Source organism: Mytilus trossulus, chromosome 6 (assembly GCF_036588685.1).
Source record: "Mytilus trossulus isolate FHL-02 chromosome 6, PNRI_Mtr1.1.1.hap1, whole genome shotgun sequence".
Lineage (NCBI taxonomy): Eukaryota > Metazoa > Mollusca > Bivalvia > Mytilida > Mytilidae > Mytilus > Mytilus trossulus.
Genome location: NC_086378.1, coordinates 79,320,883 through 79,335,056, shown reverse-complemented (window position 1 = coordinate 79,335,056; position 14,174 = coordinate 79,320,883). Strand labels below are relative to the sequence as shown.

Here is a 14,174-nt window from a genome sequence, read left to right as displayed (position 1 = left end):
TATATCGAGAAACCAAAAAACAGAATAAGACAACAACGGCCGTTAAATAAAAAAATATTCAAAAAGGCAAAAAATCAGTTAAAATATAGCAATTTTAACTCAATTTTGAAATGGTTTTTATCCAATCTATTGATTTAACAAGTCGCATAACTTGTTACGCTAATATTCAGTACCACAATAACTCTGCTTTTATCACAGATTATTTGTAGGTGTAGGGCCACCTATGCACCCTCTTCAATTTAGAACGTATGTAAAAGTAGTCCTACCCTGTAAATTATAGCACCTTTTATGTCATTGTTTAAACTAGACTAGAGCTCAAAATTTGAAAAAAATGTCCAAAAATTAGGGGGGGTCGGCCTATTCCAGGGCTTCTAGAGAAAAATAATGAGGGGTGTCACGGGGAATGACTATATAGGTCTTGTAGAGGAGAAACAGGCGCTTCTTTTGCACTAGGTATCGAAGGGCGCTATGTTCAAAAATCTGAAACTAGAGCTCAGAATTTGAAAAAAATGTCAAAAAATTAGGAGGGTCGGCCTATTCTAGGACTTCTAGAGAAAAATAATGAGGGGTGTCACGGGGTATGACTATATAGGTCATGTAGAGGAGAAACAGGCGCTTCTTTTGCGCTAGGTATCGAAGGGCACTATGTTCAAAATCTGAAACTAGAGCTCAAAATTCGAAAAAAATGTCAAAAAAATGGGGGTAGGGCCGGCCTATTCCAGGAGTTCTAGAGAAAAATAATGAGGGGTGTCACGGGGTATGACTATATAGGTCTTGTAGAGGAGAAACAGGCACTTCTTTTGCACTAGGTACCAAAGGGTGTTATGTTCAAAAATCTGAAACTAGATCTCAAAATGCGAAAAAAATGTCAAAAAAATGGGGGTAGGGTCGGCCTATTCCAGGAGTTCTATAGAAAAATAATGGGGGGTGTCACGGGATATGACTATATAGGTCTTGTAGAGGTGAAACAGGCCCTTCTTTTGCGCTAGGTATCAAAGGGCGCTATATTAAAAAATCTGAAACTAGAGCTCAAAATTTGAAAAAAATGTCCAAAAATTAGGGGGGTCGGCCTATTCCAGGGCTTCTAGAGAAAAATAATGAGGGGTGTCACGGGGTATGACTATATAGGTCTTGTAGAGGAGAAACAGGCGCTTCTTTTGCGCTAGGTATCGAAGGGCACTATGTTCAAAAATCTGAAACTAGAGCTCAGAATTTGAAAAAAATGTCAAAAAATTAGGAGGGTCGGCCTATTCTAGGACTTCTAGAGAAAAATAATGAGGGGTGTCACGGGGTATGACTATATAGGTCTTGTAGAGGAGAAACAGGCGCTTCTTTTGCGCTAGGTATCGAAGGGCACTATGTTCAAAATCTGAAACTAGAGCTCAAAATTCGAAAAAAATGTCAAAAAAATGGGGGTAGGGCCGGCCTATTCCAGGAGTTCTAGAGAAAAATAATGAGGGGTGTCACGGGGTATGACTATATAGGTCTTGTAGAGGAGAAACAGGCACTTCTTTTGCACTAGGTACCAAAGGGTGTTATGTTCAAAAATCTGAAACTAGATCTCAAAATGCGAAAAAAATGTCAAAAAAATGGGGGTAGGGTCGGCCTATTCCAGGAGTTCTATAGAAAAATAATGGGGGGTGTCACGGGATATGACTATATAGGTCTTGTAGAGGTGAAACAGGCCCTTCTTTTGCGCTAGGTATCAAAGGGCGCTATATTAAAAAATCTGAAACTAGAGCTCAAAATTTGAAAAAAATGTCCAAAAATTAGGGGGGTCGGCCTATTCCAGGGCTTCTAGAGAAAAATAATGAGGGGTGTCACGGGGTATGACTATATAGGTCTTGTAGAGGAGAAACAGGCGCTTCTTTTGCGCTAGGTATCGAAGGGCACTATGTTCAAAAATCTGAAACTAGAGCTCAGAATTTGAAAAAAATGTCAAAAAATTAGGAGGGTCGGCCTATTCTAGGACTTCTAGAGAAAAATAATGAGGGGTGTCACGGGGTATGACTATATAGGTCTTGTAGAGGAGAAACAGGCGCTTCTTTTGCGCTAGGTATCGAAGGGCACTATGTTCAAAATCTGAAACTAGAGCTCAAAATTCGAAAAAAATGTCAAAAAAATGGGGGTAGGGCCGGCCTATTCCAGGAGTTCTAGAGAAAAATAATGAGGGGTGTCACGGGGTATGACTATATAGGTCTTGTAGAGGTGAAACAGGCCCTTCTTTTGCGCTAGGTATCAAAGGGCGCTATATTAAAAAATCTGAAACTAGAGCTCAAAATTTGAAAAAAATGTCCAAAAATTAGGGGGGTCGGCCTATTCCAGGGCTTCTAGAGAAAAATAATGAGGGGTGTCACGGGGTATGACTATATAGGTCTTGTAGAGGAGAAACAGGCGCTTCTTTTGCGCTAGGTATCGAAGGGCACTATGTTCAAAAATCTGAAACTAGAGCTCAGAATTTGAAAAAAATGTCAAAAAATTAGGAGGGTCGGCCTATTCTAGGACTTCTAGAGAAAAATAATGAGGGGTGTCACGGGGTATGACTATATAGGTCTTGTAGAGGAGAAACAGGCGCTTCTTTTGCGCTAGGTATCGAAGGGCACTATGTTCAAAATCTGAAACTAGAGCTCAAAATTCGAAAAAAATGTCAAAAAAATGGGGGTAGGGCCGGCCTATTCCAGGAGTTCTAGAGAAAAATAATGAGGGGTGTCACGGGGTATGACTATATAGGTCTTGTAGAGGAGAAACAGGCACTTCTTTTGCACTAGGTACCAAAGGGTGTTATGTTCAAAAATCTGAAACTAGATCTCAAAATGCGAAAAAAATGTCAAAAAAATGGGGGTAGGGTCGGCCTATTCCAGGAGTTCTATAGAAAAATAATGGGGGGTGTCACGGGATATGACTATATAGGTCTTGTAGAGGTGAAACAGGCCCTTCTTTTGCGCTAGGTATCAAAGGGCGCTATATTAAAAAATCTGAAACTAGAGCTCAAAATTTGAAAAAAATGTCCAAAAATTAGGGGGGTCGGCCTATTCCAGGGCTTCTAGAGAAAAATAATGAGGGGTGTCACGGGGTATGACTATATAGGTCTTGTAGAGGAGAAACAGGCGCTTCTTTTGCGCTAGGTATCGAAGGGCACTATGTTTAAAAATCTGAAACTAGAGCTCAGAATTTGAAAAAAATGTCAAAAAATTAGGAGGGTCGGCCTATTCTAGGACTTCTAGAGAAAAATAATGAGGGGTGTCACGGGGTATGACTATATAGGTCTTGTAGAGGAGAAACAGGCGCTTCTTTTGCGCTAGGTATCGAAGGGCACTATGTTCAAAATCTGAAACTAGAGCTCAAAATTCGAAAAAAATGTCAAAAAAATGGGGGTAGGGCCGGCCTATTCCAGGAGTTCTAGAGAAAAATAATGAGGGGTGTCACGGGGTATGACTATATAGGTCTTGTAGAGGAGAAACAGGCACTTCTTTTGCACTAGGTACCAAAGGGTGTTATGTTCAAAAATCTGAAACTAGATCTCAAAATGCGAAAAAAATGTCAAAAAAATGGGGGTAGGGTCGGCCTATTCCAGGAGTTCTATAGAAAAATAATGGGGGGTGTCACGGGATATGACTATATAGGTCTTGTAGAGGTGAAACAGGCCCTTCTTTTGCGCTAGGTATCAAAGGGCGCTATATTAAAAAATCTGAAACTAGAGCTCAAAATTTGAAAAAAATGTCCAAAAATTAGGGGGGTCGGCCTATTCCAGGGCTTCTAGAGAAAAATAATGAGGGGTGTCACGGGGTATGACTATATAGGTCTTGTAGAGGAGAAACAGGCGCTTCTTTTGCGCTAGGTATCGAAGGGCACTATGTTCAAAAATCTGAAACTAGAGCTCAGAATTTGAAAAAAATGTCAAAAAATTAGGAGGGTCGGCCTATTCTAGGACTTCTAGAGAAAAATAATGAGGGGTGTCACGGGGTATGACTATATAGGTCTTGTAGAGGAGAAACAGGCGCTTCTTTTGCGCTAGGTATCGAAGGGCACTATGTTCAAAATCTGAAACTAGAGCTCAAAATTCGAAAAAAATGTCAAAAAAATGGGGGTAGGGCCGGCCTATTCCAGGAGTTCTAGAGAAAAATAATGAGGGGTGTCACGGGGTATGACTATATAGGTCTTGTAGAGGAGAAACAGGCACTTCTTTTGCACTAGGTACCAAAGGGTGTTATGTTCAAAAATCTGAAACTAGATCTCAAAATGCGAAAAAAATGTCAAAAAAATGGGGGTAGGGTTGGCCTATTCCAGGAGTTCTATAGAAAAATAATGGGGGGTGTCACGGGATATGACTATATAGGTCTTGTAGAGGTGAAACAGGCCCTTCTTTTGCGCTAGGTATCAAAGGGCGCTATGTTAAAAAATCTGAAACTAGAGCTCAAAATTTGAAAAAAATGTCCAAAAATTAGGGGGGTCGGCCTATTCCAGGGCTTCTAGAGAAAAATAATGAGGGGTGTCACGGGGTATGACTATATAGGTCTTGTAGAGGAGAAACAGGCGCTTCTTTTGCGCTAGGTATCGAAGGGCACTATGTTCAAAAATCTGAAACTAGAGCTCAGAATTTGAAAAAAATGTCAAAAAATTAGGAGGGTCGGCCTATTCTAGGACTTCTAGAGAAAAATAATGAGGGGTGTCACGGGGTATGACTATATAGGTCTTGTAGAGGAGAAACAGGCGCTTCTTTTGCGCTAGGTATCGAAGGGCACTATGTTCAAAATCTGAAACTAGAGCTCAAAATTCGAAAAAAATGTCAAAAAAATGGGGGTAGGGCCGGCCTATTCCAGGAGTTCTAGAGAAAAATAATGAGGGGTGTCACGGGGTATGACTATATAGGTCTTGTAGAGGAGAAACAGGCACTTCTTTTGCACTAGGTACCAAAGGGTGTTATGTTCAAAAATCTGAAACTAGATCTCAAAATGCGAAAAAAATGTCAAAAAAATGGGGGTAGGGTTGGCCTATTCCAGGAGTTCTATAGAAAAATAATGGGGGGTGTCACGGGATATGACTATATAGGTCTTGTAGAGGTGAAACAGGCCCTTCTTTTGCGCTAGGTATCAAAGGGCGCTATGTTAAAAAATCTGAAACTAGAGCTCAAAATTTGAAAAAAATGTCCAAAAATTAGGGGGGTCGGCCTATTCCAGGGCTTCTAGAGAAAAATAATGAGGGGTGTCACGGGGTATGACTATATAGGTCTTGTAGAGGAGAAACAGGCGCTTCTTTTGCGCTAGGTATCGAAGGGCACTATGTTCAAAAATCTGAAACTAGAGCTCAGAATTTGAAAAAAATGTCAAAAAATTAGGAGGGTCGGCCTATTCTAGGACTTCTAGAGAAAAATAATGAGGGGTGTCACGGGGTATGACTATATAGGTCTTGTAGAGGAGAAACAGGCGCTTCTTTTGCGCTAGGTATCGAAGGGCACTATGTTCAAAATCTGAAACTAGAGCTCAAAATTCGAAAAAAATGTCAAAAAAATGGGGGTAGGGCCGGCCTATTCCAGGAGTTCTAGAGAAAAATAATGAGGGGTGTCACGGGGTATGACTATATAGGTCTTGTAGAGGAGAAACAGGCACTTCTTTTGCACTAGGTACCAAAGGGTGTTATGTTCAAAAATCTGAAACTAGATCTCAAAATGCGAAAAAAATGTCAAAAAAATGGGGGTAGGGTCGGCCTATTCCAGGAGTTCTATAGAAAAATAATGGGGGGTGTCACGGGATATGACTATATAGGTCTTGTAGAGGAGAAACAGGCACTTCTTTTGCGCTAGGTATCAAAGGGCGCTATGTTAAAAAATCTGAAACTAGAGCTCAAAATTTGAAAAAAATGTCCAAAAATTAGGGGGGTCGGCCTATTCCAGGGCTTCTAGAGAAAAATAATGAGGGGTGTCACGGGGTATGACTATATAGGTCTTGTAGAGGAGAAACAGGCGCTTCTTTTGCGCTAGGTATCGAAGGGCACTATGTTCAAAAATCTGAAACTAGAGCTCAGAATTTGAAAAAAATGTCAAAAAATTAGGAGGGTCGGCCTATTCTAGGACTTCTAGAGAAAAATAATGAGGGGTGTCACGGGGTATGACTATATAGGTCTTGTAGAGGAGAAACAGGCGCTTCTTTTGCGCTAGGTATCGAAGGGCACTATGTTCAAAATCTGAAACTAGAGCTCAAAATTCGAAAAAAATGTCAAAAAAATGGGGGTAGGGCCGGCCTATTCCAGGAGTTCTAGAGAAAAATAATGAGGGGTGTCACGGGGTATGACTATATAGGTCTTGTAGAGGAGAAACAGGCACTTCTTTTGCACTAGGTACCAAAGGGTGTTATGTTCAAAAATCTGAAACTAGATCTCAAAATGCGAAAAAAATGTCCAAAAATTAGGGGGGTCGGCCTATTCCAGGGCTTCTAGAGAAAAATAATGAGGGGTGTCACGGGAAATGACTATATAGGTCTTGTAGAGGAGAAACAGGCGCTTCTTTTGCACTAGGTATCGAAGGGCGCTATGTTCAAAAATCTGAAACTAGAGCTCAGAATTTGAAAAAAATGTCAAAAAATTAGGAGGGTCGGCCTATTCTAGGACTTCTAGAGAAAAATAATGAGGGGTGTCACGGGGTATGACTATATAGGTCTTGTAGAGGAGAAACAGGCGCTTCTTTTGTGCTAGGTATCGAAGGGCACTATGTTCAAAAATCTGAAACTAGAGCTCAAAATTCGAAAAAAATGTCAAAAAAATGGGGGTAGGGCCGGCCTATTCCAGGAGTTCTAGAGAAAAATAATGAGGGGTGTCACGGGGTATGACTATATAGGTTTAGTAGAGGAGAAACAGGCGCTTCTTTTGCGCTAGGTATCGAAGGGCACTATGTTCAAAAATCTGAAACTAGAGCTCAAAATTCGAAAAAAATGTCAAAAAAATGGGGGTAGGCCGGCCTATTCCAGGAGTTCTAGAGAAAAATAATGAGGGGTGTCACGGGGTATGACTATATAGGTCTTGTAGAGGAGAAACAGGCACTTCTTTTGCACTAGGTGCCAAAGGGCGCTATGTTCAAAAATCTGAAACTAGATCTCAAAATGCGAAAAAAATGTAAAAAAAATGGGGATAGGGTCGGCCTATTCCAGGAGTTCTAGAGAAAAATAATGGGGGGTGTCACGGGATATGACTATATAGGTCTTGTAGAGGTGAAACAGGCCCTTCTTTTGCGCTAGGTATCAAAGGGCGCTATGTTCAAAAATCTGAAACTAGAGCTCAAAATTTGAAAAAAATGTCAAAAAATTAGGAGGGTCGGCCTATTCTAGGACTTCTAGAGAAAAATAATGAGGGGTGTCACGGGGTATGACTATATAGGTCTTGTAGAGGAGAAACAGGCGCTTCTTTTGTGCTAGGTATCGAAGGGCACTATGTTCAAAAATCTGAAACTAGAGCTCAAAATTCGAAAAAAATGTCAAAAAAATGGGGGTAGGGCCGGCCTATTCCAGGAGTTCTAGAGAAAAATAATGAGGGGTGTCACGGGGTATGACTATATAGGTTTAGTAGAGGAGAAACAGGCGCTTCTTTTGCGCTAGGTATCGAAGGGCACTATGTTCAAAAATCTGAAACTAGAGCTCAAAATTCGAAAAAAATGTCAAAAAAATGGGGGTAGGCCGGCCTATTCCAGGAGTTCTAGAGAAAAATAATGAGGGGTGTCACGGGGTATGACTATATAGGTCTTGTAGAGGAGAAACAGGCACTTCTTTTGCACTAGGTGCCAAAGGGCGCTATGTTCAAAAATCTGAAACTAGATCTCAAAATGCGAAAAAAATGTAAAAAAAATGGGGATAGGGTCGGCCTATTCCAGGAGTTCTAGAGAAAAATAATGGGGGGTGTCACGGGATATGACTATATAGGTCTTGTAGAGGTGAAACAGGCCCTTCTTTTGCGCTAGGTATCAAAGGGCGCTATGTTCAAAAATCTGAAACTAGAGCTCAAAATTTGAAAAAAATGTCCAAAAATTAGGGGGGTCGGCCTATTCCAGGGCTTCTAGAGAAAAATAATGAGGGGTGTCACGGGGAATGACTATATAGGTCTTGTAGAGGAGAAACAGGCGCTTCTTTTGCACTAGGTATCGAAGGGCGCTATGTTCAAAAATCTGAAACTAGAGCTCAGAATTTGAAAAAAATGTCAAAAAATTAGGAGGGTCGGCCTATTCTAGGACTTCTAGAGAAAAACAATGAGGGGTGTCACGGGGTATGACTATATAGGTCTTGTAGAGGGGAAACAGGCGCTTCTTTTGTGCTAGGTATCGAAGGGCACTATGTTAAAAAATCTGAAACTAGAGCTCAAAATTCGAAAAAAATGTCAAAAAAATGGGGGTAGGGCCGGCCTATTCCAGGAGTTCTAGAGAAAAATAATGAGGGGTGTCACGGGGTATGACTATATAGGTCTTGTAGAGGAGAAACAGGCACTTCTTTTGCACTAGGTACCAAAGGGCGCTATGTTCAAAAATCTGAAACTAGATCTCAAAATGCGAAAAAAATGTCAAAAAAATGGGGGTAGGGTCGGCCTATTCCAGGAGTTCTAGAGAAAAATAATGGGGGTGTCACGGGATATGACTATATAGGTCTTGTAGAGGTGAAACAGGCCCTTCTTTTGCGCTAGGTATCAAAGGGCGCTATGTTCAAAAATCTGAAACTAGAGCTCAAAATTTGAAAAAAATGTCCAAAAATTAGGGGGGTCGGCCTATTCCAGGGCTTCTAGAGAAAAATAATGAGGGGTGTCACGGGGAATGACTATATAGGTCTTGTAGAGGAGAAACAGGCGCTTCTTTTGCACTAGGTATCGAAGGGCGCTATGTTCAAAAATCTGAAACTAGAGCTCAAAATTCGAAAAAAATGTCAAAAAAATGGGGGTAGGGCCGGCCTATTCCAGGAGTTCTAGAGAAAAATAATGAGGAGTGTCACGGGGTATGACTATATAGGTTTAGTAGAGGAGAAACAGGCGCTTCTTTTGCGCTAGGTATCGAAGGGCACTATGTTCAAAAATCTGAAACTAGAGCTCAAAATTCGAAAAAAATGTCAAAAAAATGGGGGTAGGGCCGGCCTATTCCAGGAGTTCTAGAGAAAAATAATGAGGGGTGTCACGGGGTATGACTATATAGGTCTTGTAGAGGAGAAACAGGCACTTCTTTTGCACTAGGTGCCAAAGGGCGCTATGTTTAAAAATCTGAAACTAGATCTCAAAATGCGAAAAAAATGTCAAAAAAATGGGGGTAGGGCCGGCCTATTCCAGGAGTTCTAGAGAAAAATAATGGGGGGTGTCACGGGGTATGACTATATAGGTCTTGTAGAGGAGAAACATGCGCTTCTTTTGCACAGGTATCGAAGGGCGCTATGTTCAAAAATCTGAAACTAGAGCTCAGAATTTGAAAAAAATGTCAAAAAATTAGGAGGGTCGGCCTATTCTAGGACTTCTAGAGAAAAATAATGAGGGGTGTCACGGGGCATGACTATATAAGTCTTGTATAGGAGAAACAGGCGCTTCTTTTGCACTAGGTATCGAAGGGCGCTATGTTCAAAAATCTGAAACTAGACCTCAAAATTTGAAAAAAATGTCCAAAAATTAGGGGGGTCAGCCAGCAGCGGCATAACAAAAAAAAACTCATCATAAATACCAGACGCGCGTTTCATCTACAAAAGACTCATTAGTGACGCTCGAATCAAAATAATGGTTGAAAGGCCAAAATAAAGAACGAAGTTGAAGATCATTGAGAACCAAACATTCCTAGCAGTTTTGCCAAATACAGACAGTTTATTCCTGGTGAAGAAAAACCTTAGCTTTTTCAAAAATTCAAAGCGGTGTTACTTTATAAATAAAGGCAACAGTAGTAAACTGCTGTTCAAAACTGATAAATCCATGGACAAAAAACAAAATCGGGGTATCAAACTAAAACCGAAAGAAACGCATTAAATATAAGAGGAGAACAACGACATAACACCGAAACGTAACACACACAGAAACGGACCAAGCATCAGACAAAACACCACGAGAATAACAAATATAACATGAAAACCAAATACATGAATTTGGGATAGACAAGTACCGTGCCACGTCTTATCTCAATATCTCAAAAATAAGAGAAAAAACAAACGACTCAACGTTAAAATGCAACACACACATAAACGAACAATAATATAACAATGGCCATCTTCCTGACTTGGTACAGGACACTTTTAAAGGGGAATGAAAGTGGTGGGTTGAACCTGGTTTTGTGGCATGCCAAACCTCGCACTTTAATGGCAAAGTTTAATATAACATTGAGATGACAACATAAAATTACAGGACTACAATACAGATAAATAGGAGAACATATTAGACAAAGAAAAACATGATTAATAGATAACAAAAAGCATCAGGTTTAAAATTCAATACGCCAAAAACGCGCCTTGTCCACACAAAAATCAACAGTGACGCCCAGATATAAAAGATCGAAAGTGAAAAAAGTACAAAGTTGTACAGCACTGAAGATCAAAAGTTGAAAAGGTTTCGCCAAATACGGCATTGTTTTTATGCCCGGGATAAGAACATTCTTATTATATAGAACAATTCATGCTATTGCAAACAGTAAATTTTATCAAATGTATATGAAAGAGTTAACATAAAGAAACTGAGGTATTAACTAATTACAGAAAACTAAACCCGAATACATAACTCCAAGATATAAAAGATCTAAAGTGAAAAAGGTACAAAGTTATACAGACCTGAAGATCAAAAGTTGAAAAGGTTTTGCCAAATACGGCATTGTATTAATGATAAGCCAAGTCAACACAAGTGCCAACTACTGGGATGGTGATACCCTCGGGGCAATAAATATCTACCAGCAGTGGCATCGACTCAGTGGTTGCATTTTAAGTTTTAACTCATCATAGATACCAGTATTTTAATTTTGTATTTACGCCAGACGCGCGTTTCGTCTACAATATATCAGTGAATGTCCTGTGAAGGGAAAATAGGCGCATCGTTTGCGTCAGACTTCAAAAGGTGCTATGTTCAATTTTGTCGAAAGTAACTAAAACAATTTAAGGAAAAACTCAATTGTCAGACAAGAACGCGAAAACAAAAAAAAAACAACATATCAGAGTCAGTAAAAACTAATTTTCAAATCTTGTCATGTAAAGTCATAATTTCCCCACCCGAATAACACGATAAAAGAGTTTGTAAAATGTGTTATGTAAATACTGATAAAAAGAATGCTGATTACTGGCTGATTTTCTTTTTCAAGGGTATGTCGAAAAGAAACCGACGAAGATAAAAGAACGTTAGTGCGAATGCCAGCTGGTATTTAACCTAAAGTTCTATATACACTTACAGACTTAATAGACAGTCTACTTTTTATTCTTTCAACAGTTTTTTCATATCAGAGGTTTTGTACCAGATAACCAAAATCAGCAAAGAGTACCGCATTGTTAAAAAGTATGATAGTAAAACTACATACAGACAGGGTAACTTTATCAATGACAATACAAGCGCCACAACCTTAAAGACGGTATAAGTACCCTCGTCCACGTGCGGGTGTTGTCTGATAAAAATAGATGTATACACATGGAAAAAAGTATTTTGTAAAATGTGTTATGTTAATACTGATAACAAATGCTGATTACTGGCTGATTTTCTTTTTCAAGGGTATGTCGAAAAGAAAACGACGAAGATGAAAGAACTTTAGTGCGAATGCCAGCTGGAATATAACCAAATTGGATTTGAAATTAAATAAACACTCTTTATTTTTTTCTGATTTAATTTGTTAAAATAGAACTTGTTAAACACTTGTTAAACACTATTTAAATATCACCTGAGTTTGATCAATAATTATCGACTCGATAAGTTCTTATCTGCACATGCAGTTACTGTACCCGTACACAGCAAAACATGTGTTTTTATCCTCATTGTTTTCAACACTTTAAATAATCAAGTTTATAAAGTTATGTGATTGACACCTTGAAATATGTCCTCCACAACTCTTAACCGCAGCAAGATGGCAGATTATCAGCATGAGAGAGGCAGGAATGTCGCTGTGACAACTTTACGTATTGTCGGTCATCACTTTTCCACTATAACACGATATAAAAGACTATCTGAGATCAAAAAGACCCCCTATGCCACCTGCTAAGGAAAATCAAGCATGATGAAGCTTAGTCAGAAAGAAACCCATTGCATAAAATATAATCCTTAAAAGAGAGAGGTGGACATACAGCAGCCTTTTAACAAAATTGTTCGAGATTGAATCATCCCTTCTGGTTATTGTGCGATAAGACCATTTCAGGGACGTTTGCTTACGAACAGACACACAGTTATCCGTATCCAATGTAGTGCAGAGCTCGCCAAAATTGGAAATAAGCATCGTGGAGGAAGATCCATTGTTCAAATAGAATTCTGTTTATCTTCCTTGGTCCAATCATAGCCCGGATTTGAACCATATCAAGGATGTATGGGACACCATTGGGCGTAATTTGCACAAAAGGACACCCCAGTCCAAACACGTGATGAAATAAACAATGCCCTTCATCAGAAATGATTGCTGCTACCTAAGCAACAAATTAGTCGATTTATGGCAGAAATCATAATACGTTAAGTGGCGGTTGACCGTTTAAATAGGACTGCGCACAAAGTACTATTTCTTTGGCGTATAAAGATTAACCATGATGTGAACAATCATCTTAAGAATAATTTTGAAATGTCTGACATTGTAAAGTTCGACTACAGTAAAAGTTGTAAAATGCAGTTTTTTGTACAAAAAAACACCTCATTTTGGTTTTAGAATTGTGGTTACATAAATATTTTTTTTTCAAACATTTTTGTTCGTTAAAATGCCAATGTTTTCATAAACTATGTTTCAATATTATTTTACAAATATGTTTTCATATTCCATCCAAAATAAAAGGCTGATTATTCAAGTTTTAAAAAATCAATATTTTGCAATACTTTTTTCCATGTGTATATATAAAAAAAGAAACATTACTTTGCTTTTTAAGTAAAATATATTTAATATATTAGTTTGTAATATTTTCACGATTAAAACTAATGACCTGAATAATCTATTCATGATCATTTAGTATTTTTTTTAAATTCGAAGATAACTTTACGCTATTTTCCGATTTCAAACAAATACGCATTTTTTCAACCATTTACCTTTATAGAGATGGAACGGAGTTGTCCTTTTGATCATTAAATGTATCGAGCACTATTCAATGTCTCTAGAATGACTTTGAAAGGCGCTAAAGAATCGTCTTAGAGATACTGGTACAACATTTTAACGTCCCCGAGGTTGCAACTCACGTGAAACGAAGTTATGTGAAGATTGGCAAATCCGTATTATTCATCTCCGTAGTCGATTTGGAGAAACTCATGGAAGAAGCAAAAATAGGCTATATGCGCAAACAGTTTGTAACCGTCTTCATCTAGGCAGCCTAAGAGTTCGTCGTTCGTTGAAGTGACCTATCCTTACGCAGAATCGAAGGATGTCGCGAGTTAAATGGAGAGGGTACAGATTCGATGACATACTAGTAGACTTTCATGGAGACTAATCCTTTTTGCTGCTGAATCCAAATTCAACTTGACATTTATCGATGGCAGAGACATGGTCTGCCGCAGGTGCAAGGCATGCCTTTTGATGCGTACGTACAGGAAACAAATTGGCTTTAGGGTGGCGAATTAATGGTATGGGATGGATAACCTACCAGGAAAGCCCCGATCTGACAATTAGTAAAGGAAACCTAAATGAAAAAAGGTATAGGAACGAAATTCTGGCTCCACTAGTTCTCCCGTCTCTCCGAAAGCATCGTTAAACTACATTTTTAACAGAAAACGCCCGTTGTAAACACATTTTAATGGGGTTTTGGAGAATAATCCCATTCGACTGTTGACGTGGCCAGTATTGTCTTCAGATTATCGCCAATGGTACATCTTTGGGACGAACTTGGACGACTCACCAAAAAGAGCCCAAATCCATCGGAAACGGTCATCCAACTTGAATAACACTTTTCGGGGAAAATAACAACAGAAAGGGTCATTGATAAAAAGGGACGATCAAGTGTAGTTTCTTCAGATACTGGAACATGAATGACCACAATATCACCATCCTGAAAGCTCTGAGGGCCATTTCGGATGCTGTAATGAAATGTTGG

General features: G+C 39.2%; 1 protein-coding gene across 2 annotated transcripts in view; it reads right to left on the bottom strand.

The window, feature by feature from the left end:
* LOC134721954 (uncharacterized) overlaps positions 1-14,174 on the bottom strand; it is a 40,292-nt gene that overhangs the window by 9,842 nt on the left and 16,276 nt on the right. The window lies entirely within an intron of this gene.